The following is a 23435-nucleotide window of genomic DNA, read 5'->3' as shown; positions in this document are numbered from 1 at the left end:
TTATTTTACACTGGGAACTTGAATGGGGTGAGGGACTTTCCCAAGGTCACATCGCTGGCTGGGGAAGAACCAGGGTTAGGACCCTGGCTCCTGATTCCTAGTCAAGTGTGCTCCATTCCACATTGATGCCATGGGGAAATAATCTCTTAAACTGGAGAGCAGAGATACTGGGAGAAACTGGGAAAGGTTGAGGAGAAGGCATGGCCCCTTCCCATGGGGAACTTGCAGTGTCAGGTAGTACCCAAGACTGGTTAGGTGAGAAGACTGTGTTTATTTTTCTGCTTTTCCATGATTGGTTTAGGGACCAGTTTTCTTATTATTAAGCTGTAAAATAATCGGGCACTTATCACTGGCCAAGATGATTATGTGGACTTGTGAGCGTGTCATTTAGATCTCTCAGTTCTGCGACCAGTGCTGTCACGATCACCACTTTGTAGAGGAGACCAAGGATGTGATCTGAGAGGGTCCACGCCTACTACCATCCTGTGGTTCCTGCCTTACATAAGTCCCCACTCTACCTGGGCGACCACAGAGGCATTTCAGCTCCCCTGCTCTCAGTGTCAGCTCAGATCCTGTGTCCAAGATTCCTTGAAAAGTCTTTTCCCTGCACAGTTACCATAGGAACTGACTGCAGGACTCTTTGGGAAGGGATCAGAAAATGGTTTATCATATATACTTGGGATCATAGTACTGGGTCCTTTCTCAAGGAGATCTGGCCTCCTCTTCAATCCATGGGCCCCAGGTCTGTGAGCTGACTTAGATCTGGAAACTGTATGCAGAACCACGGCATTCCAGTGTGGCAGCTTCTGCTTGCTAGCTCTTAGTATTTTGTTTTTCAGGGTTTTTTGTTGTTGTTGTTATACACATCAAATAACACCCTAGTCCACTGCCTATCTATCATGCCCCTCAGAACAGCATGACCAATTAGCAGTCACCAAGATCCCGACAGGTCAAGGTGGCTTGATTGCCACTCCAGCCTTGCTGCCTATTATAGTAATTATGTCCACCTTGCTGCTGTTGATTGAATGCTCTCCTTAGCATCAGCCTGTCTGGAATCCTGTCATCTCCACAAGGATTCTAGGGATCCCAGGTCCATGGCAGCATCTGCTACTTTCAACCCTGTCCTGCAGAGAATTACCCCCACCACCAATGAGCTTCTAAAAGATGCTGGAGAACCCCTTTCCAGTGCCATCTTTATTGCCTTATAATGAGGGGAGGTTCTGGTTGCTTTGAGGAAACAAAGTGAACTCTGTGCTTTTATATAATACATCCATTCTAACATCCCCACCTTCCTGAGAATTCTACCCCTTCCTCAATATCACGCCAAACATTCCAGCATCTCCACCTCCTGGGCCATAGGCCATCAATGAGTCCAGCCTTGAATAAGGCCTCAGCAGTATCTTAGGGCTGGCTCCAAAGCTCTTGCCAAGACACTTACTCTGAGTTATGACATGTTCCCATGTCAATAAATAGAAAAGATATTCAACCTTATCTTTAGCTGAGTAGAGTGAGCCCAAACTCTCAAGATCCACTCCCACACATGGTCTCATGATCCTTGCAGGTGTTCAGCAGCAAGGTGCTGCCATTCCTCCAATGCGTGAGCAGTTTCCTCCCAGAGGAGGGACTGTTTTCTCTTCTTGGGCTGTGCCGAATCCTGACCCTGGTTATTGGCCTAAGGCAACAAGTAAGGGTACGGGAAGATCTTGAGAAAGCCAAGAATCATTTCGGGAGATGTCTGTCTCAGGTAAGGTTTATCCGTGGTCTTCAGGCCTCAGGAGGCCACTCTTCTCTAGCGAAGAGAAGGGAGCTTCTTCTGCCCTGAGGACTTAGGGCATCTGGGGTTCAACATTCTCAGGCTTGTTCACCCAATGTCGTCTCTTCCATATCTCAGGGTCCCACTCTTGCTATGAAGGCTTTGACTTTGATATGGGAAAATTGTCTTCTTGGTAGCATTGCCACATTTACTATTAGATCTGGGACTTGAGTTTTAGCCCAGGAGTCCTTCCTTGTGCGTAAAAGAGATGAGGGTCTCCACAGAGACCCTCACAGTGACTTTCACAGTGAACTTTGAGTTGATTGCTACCTGATCTGGGCCTGTCATTTTCTTTCCCTTCCTTTTCTTTTAAAAAATAGACTTTAATTTTTAGAGAAGTTTTGAAGTCACAGTAAAACTGAGCAGAAAGTACAGATAGATAGTTCCCAGATATCCTCTACACCTACCCCCAGCACACACATAGCCTCCCCCACAATCAATATCCCACGCCAGAGTGGTACATTTGTAGAGTACAAAATAAGATAGGTAAAATGAATTAAAATATGTCAAATATCACAATAAATATAAAGTAGCTTAAAACCTCTTGGTAAAAGACAAAGATTTTTAGAGTTATTTCTTAAATATACAAAATTTATGTGCCGTCTACAAGAGACATACCTAAAACATAAGGATACACAAAAGCTGAATGTAAAAGCATGGAAAATACTAAGCCAAAGAAAAGAAATGGTGTGGTGATATTACTGTCAGACAAAATAGTATTTAAGGAAAACAGTGTAACTCACAGAAGCAGAGTATCACATAATGATAGAACATTCTTCACCAGAAAGATGTAACAATTCCAAGTGACATGAACCCCCCCCCCAAAAAAAAGCCTTAAAATATGTAAGGCAAAAATTGACAGAATCCACAAATTTATGATCAAAGTAGATTTTTAACATCCCTCTATTATTAACTGATTTTTCTAGTAGATAAAAAATTAACAAAGATATAGAATATTTGAACAACACAAATTTTGACCTAATAGAAAAGTAATGACTTTTGCACACAAAAAGAGAACACACGTTCTTTTCAAATACACATAGAACATTTATGAAAATTAATTATAAGAAAGGCCATGGAGTAAGCCTCATAAATTTCAAAAGGATTATTGTCATACAAACTACATTATCTAATCACAATGTAATTAAGTATTAAATCAACAATCATAATGGCAAGAAACTACAACCCCCCCATTATTTTGGAAGTTAAAAAAAGAAACACTTCTCCATAACTCATGGGTTAAAGAAATCATAAATTAGAAAATACTTAGAATTGAACACTAATGAAAATATTACATATCAAAACATGATGATGCAGCCAAAGCAATATGTATAGGGAAGTTTATAGCCTTAAAAATACTTATACTAGAAATGAAGAAAGCCTAAGAATTAATGAGCCAAGCATCAAACTTAAGAAGTTAGAATAAACGCAGAAAGTATAGGAAAGTGATAATAAAGATAAGCAAAGAAAGAGAAAAGAAACATAAACTGGAGGTAATTTTTTAAAATCCCCCAAGTAAGTGTTTTGAAAAGATTAAAAATAAACATTTGTCAAGATCAATCAAGAAAAAAGGGCACAGTCTAAGGAATGGAAAAATATCCCCAATATATAAAGGGGTCTCATATCATTCTTAGTTTTTTAAAGATGAGATTTAAAGTTCCTTCTAACTTCATTCTAAGTTCTTCATGGGAAACCTGAGCCCAGAGACCGAGTGTGACTTGCACAGGGACAGACAGTTGATGGGCCTCTCTGCTATCTGCCTTTTACCTGTCTGATCTTAGCACCAATCTTTTCTTTTATGTGGCCTGACATTTTTCACAGGAGAATTATTCCTTTGAGTTAGAGGCCATGGCACCTCTTAAAATAGGTGGTTGAGTATTGCAGCGTGTGTATCTCAGGGCTCCCTTCAATCAATTCAACCCACTATGGAGCCCCTACATTGTGTGAAACATGATGGAAAGATAAATGTAGTGAGAGTGAAAAATTAGTGCTCTTAACCTCTACTAACAGAATTCAGCTTAGAGAGGAAAAATAGCTTTGGAATAATAGCTTGGTAAGCCACTGGGACAGAAGGTGAGGGTGCTCATAGGAGTCCAAGCCACAGAGGTGATAGTTAAGTTGCTGTGAGTGAGAACGTGGAAGAATTCGTTTTTTGCTCATTCGAGGGCTGGGGAGATCAGAGGAGAGGGAAAGAGGGGAGAGGAGGCAAGAGGGTGTGAAGCTGGGGACTACACGAATGGATGTGATCAGAATATGTTCCCTAGGGGTGCGGAGTGGCTGAAGGACTTCTAAGAATGAGGCTCGCTACTCTTTAGTCTGAATAAATGTGAGATGCTACAATGTAGCCTGTCTGTGTCTTTACTGAAAATATTTTCACTTAACCTAATTCCCACTGTGAAATTGCGAAAATGGAAGGCTGTGGCTTGTCACTTCAGGCTCCAGGATGAAAAAGAAAAATGAGTAGGAGCTGAATTTCAGTGGCGATGATGAGAATGTGAGCCCATTCTCTTGGGTGAGGAAATAGTTTGTATCAGTTATGATTGCATTCAGCTGCAAGTTAGAGAAAACCCTCCAAAGAGGGGTTTAAACAAGGAGTTGGTACAGTGTCTCAAGGTTATCATGGAGGACCCAGGTTCCTTCTATCTTACTGCTCTACTTGTGTGGCTTCGGTCCTCATGGTTGCATGGTAGCTGCTCTCCTGCAGACATCTTGCCCATGTTCCAGGAAAGGAAAAAGGGAAGGAAAAAAAGGTCAGATGCATGAATCTGTCCTCTTTTGAAAAGCTGTCCTAGAAGCCCCATCCAGTGACTTCTGCTCGGGGCGTGTCACATGGTCACTCTTAGCTGCAAGAGAGTCTAGGAAGGAGACTATTTCAGTCGGGCATATTGCCTCCCTGAACAAAATCAGGGTTCTGTCATTAAGGAGGGCTCAGAAAATGGCTATTGGGTAGGCAATTAGCCGTGTCCTCCACGAGGCTCATATAAACTAGAGCTAAATGGGCTGGGAGATCCCAGGAGCCACCTGGGTTATTTGGAGATGAATAAGACAGCCTCTGAGGAGTTCACGATTTAGAGGGGGAAGACAGACACCTAACTGGAACAACAAGAACACTGAATGACATTTTAACATCACATGGTTAGGGGAGGTGGTAGAAGTAAGTACGGGGGCTCTGAGCACAGAGACAAGATAGCTTAGCTGGGGAGGGGGAGAAGGCCCAGAGCAGAAGTTAGTCACATGGCTATGGTGAGGGAGGGGGCCACTTTGGCAAAGGGGTCCCTGTAAATGAAGTGGAGGGATGCGGAGTGCTGGTGGTGGGGGGAATCACAGGCAGGTTCACATAGGGGACTCTCAAGTCTAAGGTGGGAAGGGACAGGACTGAAATTGGAGACGGCAGCAGGATCAGACAGTCAAGGGCTCTCTCTGCTAGTGTGTGGATCTTTGCCTGCACCCTCAAGGCTCTTGGAAGCTACTGGAGTGTTGCACAGGGCAGTGACCTGGTCAGAACTGTGTTTTGGGTGGCCATTCTGGCAGCCACATTGTGGCGGGCAGGTTGCTCAAGCAGAAGGCAGAGAAGTAGGCAGGATGAAGGGGGAAAGGAGGGCTGTGCAGTGGGAGGGATGGAGAGTAGAGGTGGTCTCTGAAAACTCTCAGATGTAGGGGCAGAGCCCATGCTGCCCCTCCCCAGGTCTGTCGTCCGGGGGATGAGTTTGTGGTGGTGCCCTGTACTAATCCAACCCAGGAGGAGGGTCAGGGAGTGGGACGGGGCTACTCTTCGTTGCGGTGTGCGGGCTTCTCATTGCTGTGGCTTCTCTTGTTGCAGAACACTGGCTCTAGGCGCGTGGGCTTCAGTAGTTGTGGCACGCGGGCTCAGTAGTTGTGGTTCGTGGGCTCAGTAGTTGTGGCACATGGGCTTTGTTGCTCTGCGGCACGTGGGATCTTCCCGGACTGGGGCTTGAACCCGTGTCACCTGCATTGGCAGGGGGATTCTTACCCACTGTGCCACCAGGGATGCCCCTGGAAAGAGAACTTTAATCAAGATGTTTAGATATAAACAGAACTTCCCCTTTTTCAAAGTTGAGGAAATTGCCCTGAGAGGGGTAAGTGAATTATCCAAGGTCACAGGACTGTTTACTGAATTCCAGTTTCCTGACTCCTACGTCAGTGCTCGCTCAGCTCACGGACTGTGCCTTTCTGTCCGTCGTGTTGGCTTGACTGTCACCTTGGAAGGAAGGGGAGTCCTTGTCCTGGGGAGATGGCATTCGGGATTGCCGAGGGGGCTTTGAGGCTTAGCAGCAATTAGATTTGGCTGCACTGGTAAGCGCTGAGGGAGGTTGCAGGGAGGCAGAGGTGTCTCGGGAGGGGGAGTGGAGGGCATGGAAGAGGGGTGTGGCAAGACTGGGGGATAGGAGGCGAGGCACTGCCCAAGACCTAAGCTCAATTGCTTGTGGTCCTCCCAGCAGCTCAGGAAGTTGGGTGAGTCCTCCATCTGTGCACGGAGTGGCGCTCACAGGTGACCTAAGTTCAAGTTGTCCAGCTGGCCTCGAACCCAGAACCCCTTGAACCCTGTGCTTGTGAGACCGGCTGCTGTCTTGAGCCCTCACCAAGCCGGTTGGGCCTCTGGTCCCCGCTGATCGACCGGACCCTCGGCTAGAAAGGGACCGGCGATCGGTCCGCAGGTGGCGCTGCGCACCCGAGCAAAGACGCAGAGCGGCCTGCGGGGCCTGGGGGTGGGACTGTCTCCTCTGCCGGAGACCGCTCGGCCAACCGCAGCGCTTAGGCAGGAATTAGAGGAGAGGGCGCCCGAATGAAAGGGCTCCCAGACTTCAAAGGAAATTCCCAGAATTTCCAGAGCAGCGAGGACCGGCGAGCGCGTTCATGGCCGGAAGCGCAGACCTGAACACCTCGGCAGGAAGAGGGGGCCGCCGGGGTCTGTGGGCGTGTGGAGCCCCCGCCCCGCCATCCCGGACCACCGCCCCCCCCTCCCCGCTTTTCCGGGTGTGTGGTGGGGAACGCAGGGCTCTGCCAGGCGCCACCTCCTGCTGACCCGAACCCCCAAGGCCACGTTTCACGCGGAATCTGCCCAGATGACTCTCATCAAAGGCCACAGCCACAAGGGATCCCACCTAAGACAGACTTGCGAACGGGTTTATAGCCATGTTTTGCTGAAAAGCATGCTGCAGGTATCCAGATGGGGTTTATTTTGCTTGGGGGGGGGGAGGGTCAAAAGACACGTGGTCCCTTGCTAGCTGTGATGTGGGCGCTAGCTCTCTAGGGGCTCAGCTTTCTCATCTGGTAAGTGAAGGGCTAGGGCTTGGCCTTTGAGCTCCGACCTTCTGAACTTCTGGGGGTGACTTGCTCACAACCCCACCTTCGCCACACAGTTGAGATCAGGCCACTCGTTTCAGCAGGAGATCGGGGTCACTTGTGAGTTTTTCTGGAAGTTATTTCAGTTTAGCATAAGGGAGGTAGAGAGGCTCCAATGTCAGGCTTTAGCGGGTTCAAGATAAAATCCAGACATCCGGTGCGGTGCGGGGCCTCAGGGAGGAGGAGAGGGGAATATGGCACGGTGGGTGCTGGCTGGGAGCCAACAGAATTAAAAACAACCGAAGGAGGGGCCGTAAAGGCTCTACCCTCTTGCTTGGCCCACCATCCTGAGGTTTCTGGGGGACCCCCAGCTGCAAGCCCCTGAGCCTCCTTAGGACAGTCACCCCATTGTTGTTGTAAATGCTGGGCACTAACCAGGTGGGAGGGGGCCACCCTACCACTCACACTGTGCAGTTTCTTGGCCACCCTGAGGTCCAGGGTGGAGGTAACTGAGTGAGTTACAGCTGAGCTTGGTCATGGCAGCGCCCAGGTCACACAAGGTCAGGAGACTTTGGGAGGACTGAGATAAAGTTGGGGCAGTGGAGGCTTGGAGGGCCGGCATCAGGGTGGGGCTTCCCTCTTACCAGAAGAGCTGAGTCGAGAGCCTGGCATCTTCAGGGGCAGTGAGCTTCTGTCTGCTTGGAGGCTAAATCCTCAGACTCTCATGCTCATAATCTACGTTATACATCATTATTATTTCAGTTATGATTAGTAGCACCTCCCTTTTATTGGGTGCTTCCTGCAGCGTCTACATCAGTCTTCATAACCATCTATGAGGTAGGTAGAGGCTCTTGTTATTCCATTTTGTGGATAAGAAAACTGAGGCTTAGTGCAGAGTTATGTTACCAGCTCCCCCATCCCATGCGCATCTGGACAGCACACCTAGAGCTCATGCTGAGCTGGCAGTAGCCCTGGGAAGTCGGCAGGGCACTGTTGGTCTCCCGTTTATGTAATGGGAAAAGTGTGCACCTGCGAGCCTGCAACCCACTGTAGGTATCAAAGTCAGTGACCTGAAGCCAAGGTGGCAGCCCAGGCCTGGCATCTCCTTGGGTCTCTCTCTGTGGGTCTTCATCCTGCCCAGCTCATCCACATGGGTGTGTTGGGTGTTCAACCCAGGTGGTTGAATTTCAGGCTAGTGGGGTTGGAGGACAGTTTAGTTTTGAAAAAGAAGATGAAGGAAAGGGCCTCTAGCAAGTGCTGGAACTGTAGTGCAGAACATCAGGCATCACCGGGGAGAGAGTGCGCTGACTACCCTCGCTGTCTGTGTGTAGGGCTAGTCAAGAGCCCCTGCGGCTTCACCTCGGCATCCATGGCCTTGCATTGATTTTACCCTCTGACCTGACGTGTCTTACGGAATCTAGCCTGGGCTGTCGTCCAAACTCGGGTGTGATCTGAAGGGACCCAGTATAGAAGCCACAATGATCTAAGACCCCTCCCTCTCCAAGAAGCGAGTGGGGTGTGTGCTTGTGGGTGAGGAGCCAGGTCAGCGTGGCCTGATGAAGACATTTGCAGAAACCACTGACTCCTGGTCACCTCATCTTCCCTTCTGCCAGCGCGTTAGAAGGAGGTCCCTGTGCTTGAGCTCAGAAATCAGGTTGGGCCCCAGTGTAGGGCTGGAATTCCACCCCAAGGAAAGGCTGAGAGAATCTTCTTTTAAGACCTCAGCTGGGTGTGGTATCAGTTAAGCCCAGCATACACAAGGCTGGAAGCAATTTCTCTGCCCAGCTTCTCACCCATGGCAACTCTTTTCAATCATCCATTTGAACTGTTCCCCAAATGTGGTTCTCACTGTGGAGGGTGGACACTTGCCCCAGCTCCTTTGAAGCTTCGAGACCCCTCCTGACTCTACCATTCTGGGCCTTGTCCAGAGTTTTTTGAAGATAGTTTGTTTGGGATTTAATCTTTAAAAAAAATTATATAAAAATGTATGTTTATTAAATAACAAGCTTTCATGACAGGCTAATAACTATGGAAATTTTAGATACGAATATAAACTATGTTTTGAGATATCTCTAACAACTATCACCTGACATGAAAATAATCTGATTTCTATTGGTGCTAGCCACAGGCACTATTAATACTACTTTTTTGTTTTTTTAATAATTAAAAAAATTGAAGTGTAGTTAATTTACAATGTTGTGTTAGTTTCAGGTATACAGCAAAGTGATTCAGTTTTATATGTATATGTATATTTTTGCAGATTGTTTTCCATTATAGGTTATTACAACATATGGACTATAGTTCTCTGTGCTATACAGTAGGTCCTAAAAAACAGATACTTCTCGGTTTTAGCCCATACTATCCTTAAAGGATGAGGTGTTTTGGATTTTCTCCCCTTGTTTAAAGTGTCCACAGGCCAAATCCACCAAGTATAATATATGATACATACAGTGCTCCCATTAGGAAGGGTGAGGCAGATCCCTGGGGACCCACCTGGGCAGGTCTCCAGACATGCTGTGAATGAGGAAAGCAAATTGTAGGTGGAGGATACAGCTACTCACAGCCACAACAGCAAGCAAGGAAATAAAACTCCCTCCAAAACAATATTATGAGCTTGTTTTGGGCACATTATGTGGACGTGTAAATAAATAGAAAGAGGCTAGGATGCATTCTCAGGAAAATGAGGGGTGGTCGTCTTTGGGGAGAGGAGAGGGAGGAGGCAGAACGGAGGTTGGTGCACGGGGACTTTGGCCTTATCTGTAATGTTTTAAAGTTTTATGAGAATTAGTTGTCTAATTAAAAATCGATATTTAAAAAACTTTGCTCTTTCTGGTGGTTGCTGCAGACTACCTGTTTTAAGCTTCCAGCTGGCATTCTGCACCGCGGGGGGCGGGCTTGTGGGCTCTCCATCCTGGAAACCCAAACACGTGCAGAACGCCTTGCATACCAGGCGCTTTACCTGCGTGAGCTCATGTGTCATCAGCCAGCCCTGGGTGCCTGCAGCCCGATCTCTGGAGCCTTTGATCTGGTTCCTCTCAGCTCCTGCCCTTCCAGACTCTGGACCTAATTTCTTCAGCGTCTCCACAGATGGCAGCCCCTCTAGCCGGGCCGTGTTTTGTTGTTCTTCTCTGGCTGCCCTGACAATCGTTCCCTTTCTCTCTCTGTCTCTGCCCCTCCTCTCTTCATCGGCACAGTTCGTGGCTGCCAGTGGGGGAAGACTAGGCAGGGAGGAAGGCGTTTTCAGTTTTGTTTCTAATCTGCTTCCTGAAGCTGCCCCTGGGCTGGATGTTACAGGAATTTCTGGGGGCCCTTCTGGGCTCAGCGTGATCCCCCAAAGACCTGATTATTGCACCCTGTTCACTCACTTGTCCTTCAGGTATTTATGGGTCATCTACCACGTGCTTGGAGCTGTACTGATCACAAAGTCTGCTGCTCTGTGGACTTGGAACCCATCTACCTCCTCCCATTCCTGCGGTCACTCCTCCAACCAGGCCATCGTCACCTCTCACTGGGAGCTTTGTCCCTCCACACATTTCTCCTTCTTCCAGCCAGAGTGAGCTTTCTCAATCCAATCTGCTCATGCCCCTGCTTTGCTGAAAACTCCCCATGGCTTCCCATTGGTCTAGGGTCAAGTCAAACACCTTGATATGGCCCACAGGGCTGATGGGTGTAACCCCAGCTTACACCTTCAGCCCTCCTGAGCACTCGGGTCCCCACCCCCCAAGCTCTGGTCTCTGAGCCCTTAACACAGGCCTTTCCCTCTGCCTGCAGCACTTCCCGCTTCCTCATTCTCCCTGGCTCATTTCTACTTAAGCTTGAGGTCTTAACTTAGGCAGCACTTCTTCCTGGCAGAAGCATCCCTGAACCTGATCCTCCCACCTGAGTTCTCTGCATCTTTCTCTCAGGCCGCTTTTCACACTCTGTATAATTGTAGCTTAAATTTGTCTGTCTCTCCCACCAGACTCTAACGTCATGAGTATAATGTCTTGAATAATCACAATGATAACGCCTACAACAGAGTGAGCTCTTTCTTACCTTAACACGTGCCAGGCCCCATGCTAAGCATTTTCTGTGCCTCCCACCATCTAATTTTCACCTCCCTTTGAGGCGGGAACCATCATTATCTCCATGTTGGAGAAAGAATTGAGCCCTACATCAAAAATGTGCCACAGTCGGCCAGTTAGTAGATGGTGGAGCCAGGACTCACACCCCAGAGGTCTGAATTCAGAGCCCACACCTCCCCGCACTGGGAAGGGCAGGGCTGTACCTGTCTGATTCACGGTTATATCCCTAGCTCCTAACGCGTTGCCTGCCATCTAGAAGGAACTCAATAACTATTTGTTGAATGAATAAATAAATCAAGAGATGTTCGGCGATGGGCAGCAAACATAATCCCTGCTAGGATTAGTTCCCTTTAAATGCAGTGAGGGGAAGCAGAGCTACATTATTGAGCCACACCAGAAAGCACTGGCATACATAACTAAGACAATCTGAAGACTCTCTAGCCAGGCAGCCCCACTGTGGCTGTCTGCTGGGCTCGGCTGGGCTGCCAGGCCAATGGGATTTGATAAGATGGGGCTGGACACACAGAGACGGTCCCGGAGTCTGGGGAGGGGCTGGGGACCCCCTGGACCTGGTCGGGAAAGGGCCGTTTTGGGAGTTTCAGGTTAGCAGAGACCCGATAAGATCTGAAAACAGCACTTACTGTGGGGAGATTGACGGGGAGAAAAACAGTCCACAGGACTCGAATTTATTTTATTCTGTCCAAAGTGGGATTTCTGCTGCTGATTTAAATCGGTGGTTCTCAACCAGGATAATCTTGATCCTCAAGGGATATTTGGCAATATCTGGAGACATTTTTGGCTCTCACAGCTGGGGGGTGGGGAGTGGTCCTGCCACCTGGTGGGGAGAGACCAGGGATGCTGCTAAACACCCTACAGTGCACAAGACAGCCCCACCAACCCCAACAAGAAATGAAGAGGCCCCAAACGGTGTGAGTGCCAAGGTTGAAAAGCCCAGATTTAAACGATGGAATGGGTGAACCTGGGGACTAAATGACGTGTGTGGACGTGCCTCCTGTGCCGGCCTTGACTCCTAACAACGCAGGCTGTGGCGGGGGAGGGACTAGAGGTGACAGATGCCCTTTCTACTCCCCCACTCTTTCCCCAACCCTGGAAAACATTACCAAGGACTCAGCCCCTCTCTGCGGTTTCCCTCCCCTTCTCCCCATTCCTCACAGTTCTGTTATCGCTCCAGGATCAAAAGTTTGAAACATTTGGTGCCCATATTTGAGAAAAGTGAAGCGGCTGGGTCTCAGATGTGAGCACGCTTGGCCCACTTCCCCCAGGGACTCTGATGTAGGAGTGTTCACACTGCTCATAACTTTGGGGGTCACTACCAGAAGGGAGCGGGATGAGAACAGGATGGGGAGGACATTGGGCACTGTCACTGGGCTTTGCCCAGGCAGAGTGTGTGACGTGCTTTCCCATGCCCCAGCTTCTGGTAGCCTGACCCCTTCCCCGCGGTCCATGCATATTCATGCTGTAAGTGTGTCCTGAGCACTTCCTATGTCCCGGAGACATTGTCAGGGGCTGTTTGGTTAGCGGGATGCTTCAACCTTCAAGGCGAGTATAGTCTCTTAGGAGAGAATAGGATTCTCTGTCTCTTACTCTGTTATTTCAGGTCCTACAAGAAGCAGACCCCAAGGTAGAATTAGACGCGCAAACAGTTTACTGGGGGAAACACCTGTGGAGGATGAGGGCCGAGGAGCAGGCAGGGGTGTGACACCTGTGAAAGGAGAGAGGGCAGGAACAGGGCTTGGACAGGAAGTGTCTCAGACCGCAGTGCAGCTCTGAGAAGGTGTCATTTGCCGGTTAGAGCCCGCATCCTGCATGAATGGTACCAGTACCTACTGTGCCCAGCTACTGGCTCCTTCCCACCCTTGACCCTTGGCATTGCTTCTGTGGCCTTTTCAGACACCTCTGCAGGAACCCTGGACCACTCCTCCTCCTTTCTCAGAAAGCAAGAAAACGATGGAAGCCCAAACTCCTGCCTTGGAGCTGTCCAGGCCCCCAAGTCTGGCTCCACGGCCGCCATCCGTCCTTAGTCCTTTCCCTGCCGCTGGCCCGTCACCCTGCCCAGGTGGCTGGGATCTGTTGCCCGCTTAACCAGGCTGCTTTCAAAGCCCGCTTTTGCCCATCTGCTCAAGTCATCCTCCCGCCCAAGAGTGACTTTTCTTTTCCTTTAGTCAAAACTAAATCTACCCGTTGCCTGGCCTGAGCCGACTCCCACTCCTCCCAAGCTTTCTTCAACCCCCACTGGAATTTCTGTTTTATTCAGAAGCACTGAGGAGTTCCCTGGTGGTCCAGTGGTTAGGACTCAGCACTTTCACCGCCATGGCCTGGGTTCCATCCCTGGTCTGGGGACTAAGATCCCGCGAGCAGCACGGCGCAAAAGAAAAAAAAAATAAAAAAAAAGCACGGCCATAAATGAAGACCTCGTTGCTTTCCAGTTGTCTCAGCTGTTATGATTGTATTTCTTTCCTTTTGTAAAAAAATTTTTATTTATTCATTTACTTTTGGCTGCATTGGGTCTTCATTGCTGTGCACAGGCTTTCTCTAGTTGCAGTGAGCTGGGGCTGCTCTTTGTTGAGGTGCGCAGGCTTCTCATTGCAGTGGCTCCTCTTGTTGCGGAGCACGGGCTCTAGGCACATGGGCTTCAGTAGTTGTGGCGTGTGGGCTTCAGTAGTTGTGGCTCACAGGCGCTAGAGCGCAGGCTCAGTACTTGTGACCCACAGTCTTAGTTGCTCCGCGGCATGTGGGATCTTCCTGGACCAGGGCTTGAACCCATGTCCCCTGCATTGGCAGGCGGATTCTTAACCACTGTGCCACCAGGGGAGTCCCTATGATTTTATTTCTTAAACTAGCTTCCAGGACAGCTAAGGACACGATGAATCAGTTCTCTGTCCACCATCTCTTCTTTCCTTCTCATCCTTCCTTCCTTCCATTTATCAAGTATCACATTTGTCAGTAGAGACTTGGTCACCTTCAAGGTCCCAGCGGGGCCCCAAGTTGGCAAAGTTGGGGTATTTTTTGGTCTCTAACTGGCCTGATCTTGCCCTTTCTCTTCCCTCTCTGGGTCCTGGTGACCTCCAGCTCCCTTTTCTCTGGCCTCCCCAAATTAACCAGTATTCTCAGTGCCCAGATTCATACAGAGGAACCAGTTACTGGTTCCAAAATGTAATTTCTCCCTAGGGAAATTTTTGACTAGGCCCCAGAGAGTTGAAGGGATAAAATTCTAATGAATTTGATACATGAACTGGACACTATACTGTCCAGTACAGTAGGCACTAGCCATGTGTGGCTATTTAAATTAATTAAAATTAAAATATAGTTCCTCAGTTATAGTAGACATATTTCACGTGTGGCTAACAGTGACTATATTGGCCTGCACGGGTAGATTTCCTCATCACAGAAAGTTCTCTTGGACAATGCTGAGAGAAGGAAAGGCATTTTTAAAAAGCAGGTGTGAGGTATAGCAGGAACTTTCTTCAGCCCTGAATCAGCCCTGTTTAGGGGTTCTTGCCTTGCTAAGAGAAGAGCCATGTCTTTAAGGCTTCCTTGTTGAGCTGCAAGGAGGCCCCTCTGAGCCATTCCCAGTCACCAGAGATGACCCTGCAGTGAGCACAGGCCTTGAGGTCACGGGAGCTGTGGTCCTGGGGGTAATGAATAGGCCTCTGGTCACCTCCCAGGCCTGGGTCCCTGGCCTCTCGCTCTGAGATGCATCTCTGGATGGCCAGATATCTCTGGCCACTCCCAGCGACCCTCCACTGCCCGCAGGAAGGGGAGGCCTGTTCTGCATCCACATCGGCCCGGGTGCAGAATTCCTAATGCACTGGAGAGTCGACATTGGTAGCAGCAATTGGTATCAATTATTAAGCAGAAAGCCCAAGGAGAGTCTGTGGAGCAGTGGAGAGTGTGGGAGGGGAGGGGGAACAGAGAATAGAACCTCAGGAATGGGGAGTGAATGGTCCCCGCCCACTCCTGCCAATCAGTATTTGGGGTGATTCTTCTCCTTTCAGTGGGCTTCCGACCAACCTGAATGTGCTCGGGAGTTAGACACCACGATGCTGAGGGGACTTGAGGCCTGAGATGAGCTGGGAAAGGGGCAGGGCAGTGTTCCTCCAGGTCTGCAGGGTGGTCCTCTAGAGCAGGGGCGGGCACACTTTTTATGTAAAGGGCCAACTATTTTAGGCTTTGTGGGCCTTACGGTTTCTGTCGCAATTGCTCAACTCTGCTGTAGCACAGAAGCAGCTGGAGACAATATGTAAACAGATGGGCGTGGATGTACTGCAGTCAAATGTTGTTTATAGAGACAGGTGGCAGGCTGGTTTGGACCCTGCTCTTCATCTAGGACCTCTGTCCTCCAAGTGTGATCCTTGGACCAGCAGTGTCACCATCACTTGGGAGCTTGTGAGTAACGCAGAACCTCAGGCCCCACCCCAGATCTCTAGAGACAGATCTGCATTTTAATAAGTCCCCTGTGCCTATGAAGTTTGAGGAAAGAGTTTAAAGTTATTCTGGCGGTGGGGGGGGAATCTGGTCAGAATCAGGAACAATGGGTAGAAATGGCAGGAAGTGAAATTTCATCTCCACATCAGGATGTAATTTCTATCCAACAGAACTGTCCTCAAAGGCAACAAGAGGCTGTTTCTGGAGGTAGTGAGCACCCCATCGCAGAGGTGTTCAAGGAAAGCTAGATAACCACTTGCTCGGGATGGTAGGGAGGACTTGGGCAGGATAAATAGCATCATGGCTAAGAGGCCTTGCTGGGAGGCAAGCTGCCTGGGTTTGGATATTTCTTGGGCAAAAGGATGTCTCCCCCATCCTTATTTCAGATTCCCTGTCCATCCAATGGGGTAATCAAAAACCTCACAGGGCTGTGTTGAGACTTCCTTCACTTAAAGTACTGCAACAGCCCTTACTATATACACTGAGTGCTAAGTGTTACTGTAGGTTACTTAATTCTGTAACAGCTATCCATATTTTTGGTGGGACTGAGGACCAACCTTTGTATCTAAGGTCTCGTCTGTCCAACTCTGAGATTCGAGGTGGGGAAGAGGGAGGATGTGGGGAGTAGCAATCCTAGCCAGTGTTTTTTTTTGGTATTTGGTGTGAGCCAGGCATTATGCAAGCATCGGTTAATGGCTCTCAAATTACTTTCAGATACTTGTTGCCCTGGAAGAGCAGATAGATTATAATCTGTTGCTGCTCAAACACTCTGCGTGTTTCAGCTTTGGAAAAGTCAAATCGAGCCCAGAGATGAAGTGCTTGGTTTTGTCATCAACAGATTCACACGGTGTTGAGGGCCCAGAACTCCCTAGAGCTGGTCAAAGAGCCGCCTGGTTTGGACACATCACCAGCTCAAGTCTCAAGATGGCAGGGGGGCCAGAACACTTGACTGCAGAAAAGTAAGGAGCCCGCGGACTCCAGATCCTATTCGTGTGGAGGCACCCGACGATGTAATGTCCCTTCTGTCCTCGTTGTTTTGCGTTTATGATCCCCGACCATAGGTTTTCGCCACAGACCTTGGTTTGGATTCTTGCTCTGTCACGTCATAGCTGTGTGGTCAGGGGCAAGCCTCTTGACCTCTCTGAGCCTTGGTTCTTTCCCTTATCAAAGGGACTGATAATGCTGCGTGCTTCACGGGGCCGTGGTGAGGATGAAGTGAGAACGTGTGAGACTTCTAGGAGCCGTACAGATGCTGGTTGTCACTTTAATGAATCCTATAAGCCTTTTGAAGTCTCTTCCTTCCCCACAGTGCTTGCCACATAATAAGGGGTTAATACAGACTTATCGAATGTGAGAGGAACGGATGACCTTCTCCTACAGAAGGGGAAGGAACTGCTCCTGGGGAGCGGTGAGGTGAATGCCCCCTCCCTGCCCTGTCCCCCTCCCCTGAAGCCTACCCTTCCCCACCCCATGTCCACAACTCCCACCATCCTTTCATCTCCAGCGTTCCTTGTGTGCTGCAGAAGTTTCCATCAGCTGGTGGCGGGCCTACCTACCTTTCTTCCTCGTAACAGCTTTGCCTTGGCTTTGTGGAAGCCAACACAGAGTTCTTATCTTCCCAAAGAAACCTTTCAAAAGACAACACACTGGATTTTTTATGGTGTATGTGTGTGTTTTAGTTTCAGAAGGTGGGCTGGAAGGAAAGTAAAGATTGCCCTTTGTACCCAAGGGCAGTATCCAGCCAAGCTTAGGAGCCCTTTCTCACTGTTTTCAACTCTCCCCCATCTCCTTCCTTCCCTCCTCCCCCCATCATATAATTTTTTGGTACTTTTTGGTTAATTAATTTAAAGTGACGATAGTCCCAGATGAAGCTGTAAATTAGTTTCAAATGGCGCAGCCGGGCCACCCACTACTGGAAGATCATATTGCAGTGACAACATTAAAACTTGAACAACCCTCAACAAGGAGGGAGGAGGGGAATCCTAAAACCTCAAGTAAAAACACATTTCCAGCTCAATTCCTTGCTGCAGCCCTTAAGAAAGTGGAAACAGATGGATGGTGGCTTTGATAATGAGAGAGGCAATCAACTTTAGATTAAAAAAAAAAAAAAACCACCCTGAACCCTACCCAAAAAGGATGAGTCTGACAGTAAAATCCCAGACACATAACGTTCCATTTAAGAGGCTATTGACATATTAGCCGGGAACAGAGCGGGTTCTGAGAGAGGTCAGTCCTCCTCTCCTGGAGCACTCTGCATTGTTTCCCTCGCCTCCGAAGCCAGAGCGCTCAGCCCCCTAATTGAAAACATTGCAGTATCTTTGGATGTTAGTGATGGTCAGATTTCCCCTGGAAATCACTAAGTGTTCTCGGGAGGCTTGGCTGTTGCCTGCCGCCCGATTCTAGAGAGCAGGAAAGACATTTCTGTTTTTAATTTAACTTAATTATTATTATTTTTTGGGTGTGTGTGTGTGTGTGTGTGTGTGTGTGTGTGATTTTTTGGGAGGCGGGGGACAAGATACCAGGAACAAAGAGAAGCAGTTCAACATTAAGAGAAAAGAAAATGTTGAAGTCATGAGATCAGGACTCATGCCTCGATCTGGCAAGCTGTGTAGCTTGGGATAAATTCTGATATTTCTTGGGCCCAGCCTCTCCGCGGCATGTGGGATCTCCCCGGACCGGGGCACGAACCCGTGTCCCCTGCATTGGCAGGCGGACTCTCAACCACTGCGCCACCAGGGAAGCTCTGACATTTCTTATGCCTCCATTTTTTGTCTGTAAAATGGGAGTGAAAAAGCCTGCTGGGCAGGTTCTCAGTGATGGAACTGGGTAGAGTGTGGGAGAAGCTGTTAGAATAGGAACCAGGGGTCTGGGACTATTTTTCCAGCTCTGCCACTTGCCAAGCCTGGGTCTTGGAGCCAGTTCTTACTGTGGGCTGACCTTCAGCTTTCTGACTGTCTGACCAGGGCTGCCATTCCTGCCCTGCCCAGTGGCCAAGGCAGGGAGTGAGAGCTAATGGATGGTGTGCACCTGCTGGACTACCAGCCCTTTGTCCACGCCTGGCACGTGCTGGGCCCTCGATAAATCATTGTCAAATGAGTGAATGAACCCGTGAAGAAGCTTGGGCAAGGAAAAAGTAATACTGCTGGAGAGTAGTGCAATTAAATTGACTTCTCGGTAATGGCAGCACTTCCTCTGGGGACTTTGTCGGAAGAGACATGCCATGTGAGTGTCTGTGATCCAGTAGGTTGCTTGAGCCCCCAAAGAGAAGAAAGACTCAAATGGAAAGAAATCTTGGTTTGGTCCAGAGAACATTTGCACGTTCGCCGGTTCAATCCTTTTGGAAAATATGGAGATTTGGTTCTGATTCAAGTTTCTGCTCAGGCTTATTTTCAAAGGCTTTTTGGTAATATTTATAAGCATCATGGGGACAGGGCCTTGGCCTGTTTTATTCACTGAATATTCTAAGCATCTAACAGGTGTCTGACACACAGGAGATGCTCAATAATTAAGATAGAAATAAACACAGGAATCTCTCTCTCTTTTCTCTCTCCACCTCCCCCATCCCCACCCCCAAAGCCAAGATGAACACTGAGCCTTGACGGCTTCTGTACAAAGTGGTACTTGAGAGCCGTGGCCTTCTTGAGTGGAGAATTGCTCAGGACAGGTAGCTGACGCACCTGCAGAATTGCCCAGTGGGAGTCAGGGGATCACAGGGTGGGAGTGGGTTCTGAGTGCTTGGGGCACTGCCATTATTATAATAGCCCTGGTATTATTCATATCCTCCCTGGCTGTAGTCACGATCTCTGGAGATGAGCTTCTTGGGTTCACTGCCTTTTCTGAGCCCCGCTCCCTGCTCTGGGTAGTTCCGGTTTGAGGGGATGTTCTCTATCAGATGTTCCCCTCCAGCCAGGGCCTGCTCCCTCCACCAGCTTCTCCATACTCTGCAGCCTCCCAGTGTGTCAGAATCCACTTGTATTTCTGGTGAAAAGGTTGTTTACTTCAAGGGTCCTCAGGGATGGAGGGAGCAGCAAGTGAGAACCAGGGCCCTGTTGATGGAGCTGTGAGGGCTTAAAACTCATTCTGATGGCTTGTTTGGACCCTAGTCAGTGCCCCTGGCAAGACAGCAGCTGGATTATGTCTGTGGGTGTGCTTGACCTGAGCTCTTGTCATCTCCTCTACTTTTCCCTTCCACCTCCACTTCTCTCCTCCTCCCTCCTTCCCTTCCATCCCGTTCCCCTGCCCACCCCCACTCTGAAAATCTAGGGTTGGGAGGCATTAGGTTGAGGGGAGATCAGGAGGTCGGCTGGAAGGAATTCTTCCATACTTTGTAACAAGCAGCTCTGGCGATAGCACGCCCCTCCAGCCACTGGTGGCCAGCCATGAAGAGCGTTGATCCCCTAGCTGTTTCTTTGACGGGACGAGTAGCTCAAATCATGGCACTGGGATAGTTTTGAGATGAACTAGCTATTGTTAGAAACATTTAGAAATGTCTCCCCTATGCTCCAATTTCCTCCTCTCTGCCAGTCTTGGCTCTAACAGCTGGAAGAAATTTCTCCTTTATCTGCTATATTCAGTCTCTCACTAAGCTCCATCAATTTTGCCTTTGAAATTTCTTTTGTACCCGCCCCTTCTCTCGTCCCCACTGCTAATCCCCGAGGCCTGGCTCTCATCTCCTTTGCACGCTGAGCTGCCTCCAGAACCTCTTGGCAGAGTTCCCTGCCTCTGGTCTCTCCGTCTTCCATCCATCCTGTACAGCCAAGCCAGACTCATCTTTCTCCGGCTCCTTTTGCATCTTAGGATGCCTCAGCTCAAATTCCCCAGGCTCTCCGAAGTACTTGGCGTTGCCCAGACAGTTTTGCAGCTCCCTCGGCCTTAATTTCTTCTTGGAGCAGTGGCTGTATGAGTTACCTGTGGCTGCTGTAACAAATTACCACGAACTTGGCGGCTTAAAACCACAGAAAGTTGTCCTCTTACAGTTTTGGAGACCAGAAATCTGAATTGAGTCTTATGGGCCTAAATCCAAGTGTCAGTGGGACTGTGCTTCCTTGGGAGACTCCAGGGGCGAATCCTTTTCCTTGCCTCTTCCAGCTCCTGGTAGCCACTGACATTCTTAGCCTGTGGTCATATCACTCCTCTGCCTCTGTGGTCAATCTTTTTGCCTCTGTGGTCAATCTTTTTGCCGCTGTGGTCACATTGTCTTCCCCGGGTCTGCCTGTGTGTCAGATCTCCCTCTTACAGGGACACTTGTGATATACTTAGGGCACGTCTGGATAATCCAGAATAATCTCCCCATCTCAAAATCCTTAACTTTATCATCTCTGCAAAATCCCTTTTACCAAGTAAGGTGATATTCATGGGTTCCAGGGATTAGGATGTGGATATTTTGGGGGACCATTATCTAGCCTATCACAGGCTTCTTATCTATTCAACACTTCAGCAAATATTTATTGAGCATCTACTATGTGCTGGACTCTGTTCTAGGCAGCAAGAGTCATTAAGACTAATGATCCTTTTCAGACCCATTCTCCTGCAGGGTGAACTACCCTTATCTGGGCTCTTTCCCTCCTGGAATGTGGTATTATTACATAGCACGATCATCACATTGTATCACACTGGTAACTGTTATATACCTGTCCTCTTCCATTTCTATGCGCCCCTTGAGTTGAAGCTAACTTACTTATACCGGTATTTAGGGCTAGATGGGACTCGGTGAAGGTTTGTTAAGTCAATGAACAAGTCTCTTATTGCTTCCTTTCATTCTTCCTAAATATATTTCCAATTTGCTTGGATACTAAGATGGCTTCAGTAATACAGCCTGCCTCAGAATTCTATGTTTAGGGTCTGACCTTCTCAGTGGTCATCTCCTTGGGTCTGGGTGATGGGATGTAGCTGTTGAGGGCATCTATCATTCTCCTTTGCTTGGTCCCCAGCAGTGTTATGTACAATTATTTATTTAAGGCTTCCCATCAGTCATTTCTACTGCCCATTGGCTTTGAGGGGGTTGTGGGATAGGGGAAGTGAGAATGTTAGAAGACTGCGGTCTGCATCACTCGTGGGTCACATTTCCTGAGGGTGTTTCTTCTTGGTGTCGTCCAAGCATGGCCCGTCCACACCCACCACCTCTGGTAGGACAACACAATCAGTTCAGATCTGCTAAAACAGTACTGTCTGCTTCCATTGGCAGGTGAGACAAATCCTCTCGGTAAGGCCTTTTTCCACAAGTCCTGACATAATACAGAAGTGGGACAGACCCTATTAGGTACTGCCTTGTGCTGTTGGTTTATGATTTTAAAGTTGATCCCTATTTCCCTGCCTTAGGAAAGCAAAAGTGTATCTAGGACAATAAACTAGTGGTGCCAGCCGGAGGCGTATGGATTTGTACACAGCCCTTGGAAGTAAGGGGCATGTTTATAGCCTAATGTCTAGAAAGCATTTTAAAAGGCAGTCTGACTCATAACTTCACACTTACTGTCTTAAAACCTTGGGCTTTCCCCTTTTCAGTGTTCTCTGCGGCCCCCGCAGGCACTGGCATTAAAACCTCACTGATGGGCTTCCCTGGTGGCGCAGTGGTTGAGAGTCCGCCTGCCGATGCAGGGGACATGGGTTCGTGCCCCTGTCCGGGAAGGTCCCACATGTCGCGGAGTGACTGGGCCCGTGAGCCATGGCCTCTGAGCCTGCACGTCCGGAGCCTGTGCTCTGTAACGGGAGAGGCCGCAGCAGTGAGAGGCCCGCGTACCGCAAAAACAAAAACAAAAAAACCTCACCGATAACTGTTTCCTTAGGTACAGCAGTGTGTGTTGCTTTTCCAGGTGGAAAAGAATCTAAGAATAAAGATCATCACACACACACACACACACACATACACACACATCCTTGTAACTCTCTGGACTCCCATAGAACCTAACAAAGTAGAACTTGGGTGATAGATACTTGGATGTCAATTAATTGTACCATGTTTTCCCAGCTGTGTCATTCACTTACCTCTTAGATGACCTTTGTTACATCCCTATACCACTCATTCTGTCATTTGATTAACATTTGTATTTAATTTATCTCAAATGTTAGCTTGTATAAACTTATTTTGAAAGGAAACACTGCATCTTTACCATAAATAGAAAACCAATATCAGGTATCATAAATAGAATGTAACTGTAAAAATAAATATACTGAAAACCAAACAATTATTTACCCCAAAATGGAAATAAACAAGGAAATGCAGAGTAATAAAAATCAAGTTGATTCACAAAAACAAGATCCTCAGTGAGAAAAACAGAATGGCTTACGACCAGTCAGTAATAAGAGAATATTAAGCTTAACGTCATTTGATTTAATATGACCGTGTGCTTCTATGTCAGTTAAATTACAGTGTCTTTTAGTTTTGAGTGATCAGCACTAAAAATTCCACCTCACATGCGTCCATGGTCAGAAAGGACACCTTACCATTGCCTAGATGGTAAATTTTAAAGATTTAATTTTTATTTATTTTTGGCTGCATTGGATCTTCGTTGCTGCAGGCGGACTTTCTCTAGTTGTGGCGAGTGGGGGCTACTCTTCGTTGCGGTGCACGGGCTTCTCTTGTTTCAGTGGCTTCTCTTGTTGCGGAGTACGGGCTCTAGGTGCCTGAGTTTCAGCATTTGTGGCTCGCAGGCTCTAGAGCGCAGGCTCAGTAGTTGTGGCTCATGGGCTTAGTTGCTCCGCATCATGTGGGATCTTCCCAGACCAGGGCTCGAACCCATGTCCCCTGCATTGGCAGGCAGATTCTTATCCACTGCGCCACCAGGGAAGTCCCCAGATGGTAAATTTTAAAA

General features: G+C 48.4%; 1 long non-coding RNA gene across 2 annotated transcripts in view; it reads left to right on the top strand.

Annotated features, from left to right (window-relative positions):
- Positions 1-23435, top strand: part of LOC109552390 (uncharacterized) — a 51409-nt gene that overhangs the window by 5727 nt on the left and 22247 nt on the right. Inside the window, exons 3-4 of one of the 2 annotated variants that reach the window (XR_012330194.1) lie at positions 1562-15588; positions 16466-16586. This is a non-coding gene — a long non-coding RNA (uncharacterized lncRNA). The remainder of the gene's footprint in view (positions 1-1561; positions 15589-16465; positions 16587-23435) is intronic. The other variant, XR_012330195.1, reaches the window with a different exon arrangement.

Source organism: Tursiops truncatus, chromosome 2, assembly GCF_011762595.2.
Source record: "Tursiops truncatus isolate mTurTru1 chromosome 2, mTurTru1.mat.Y, whole genome shotgun sequence".
NCBI lineage: Eukaryota > Metazoa > Chordata > Mammalia > Artiodactyla > Delphinidae > Tursiops > Tursiops truncatus.
This window is presented reverse-complemented; position numbering and strand designations above follow the sequence as displayed.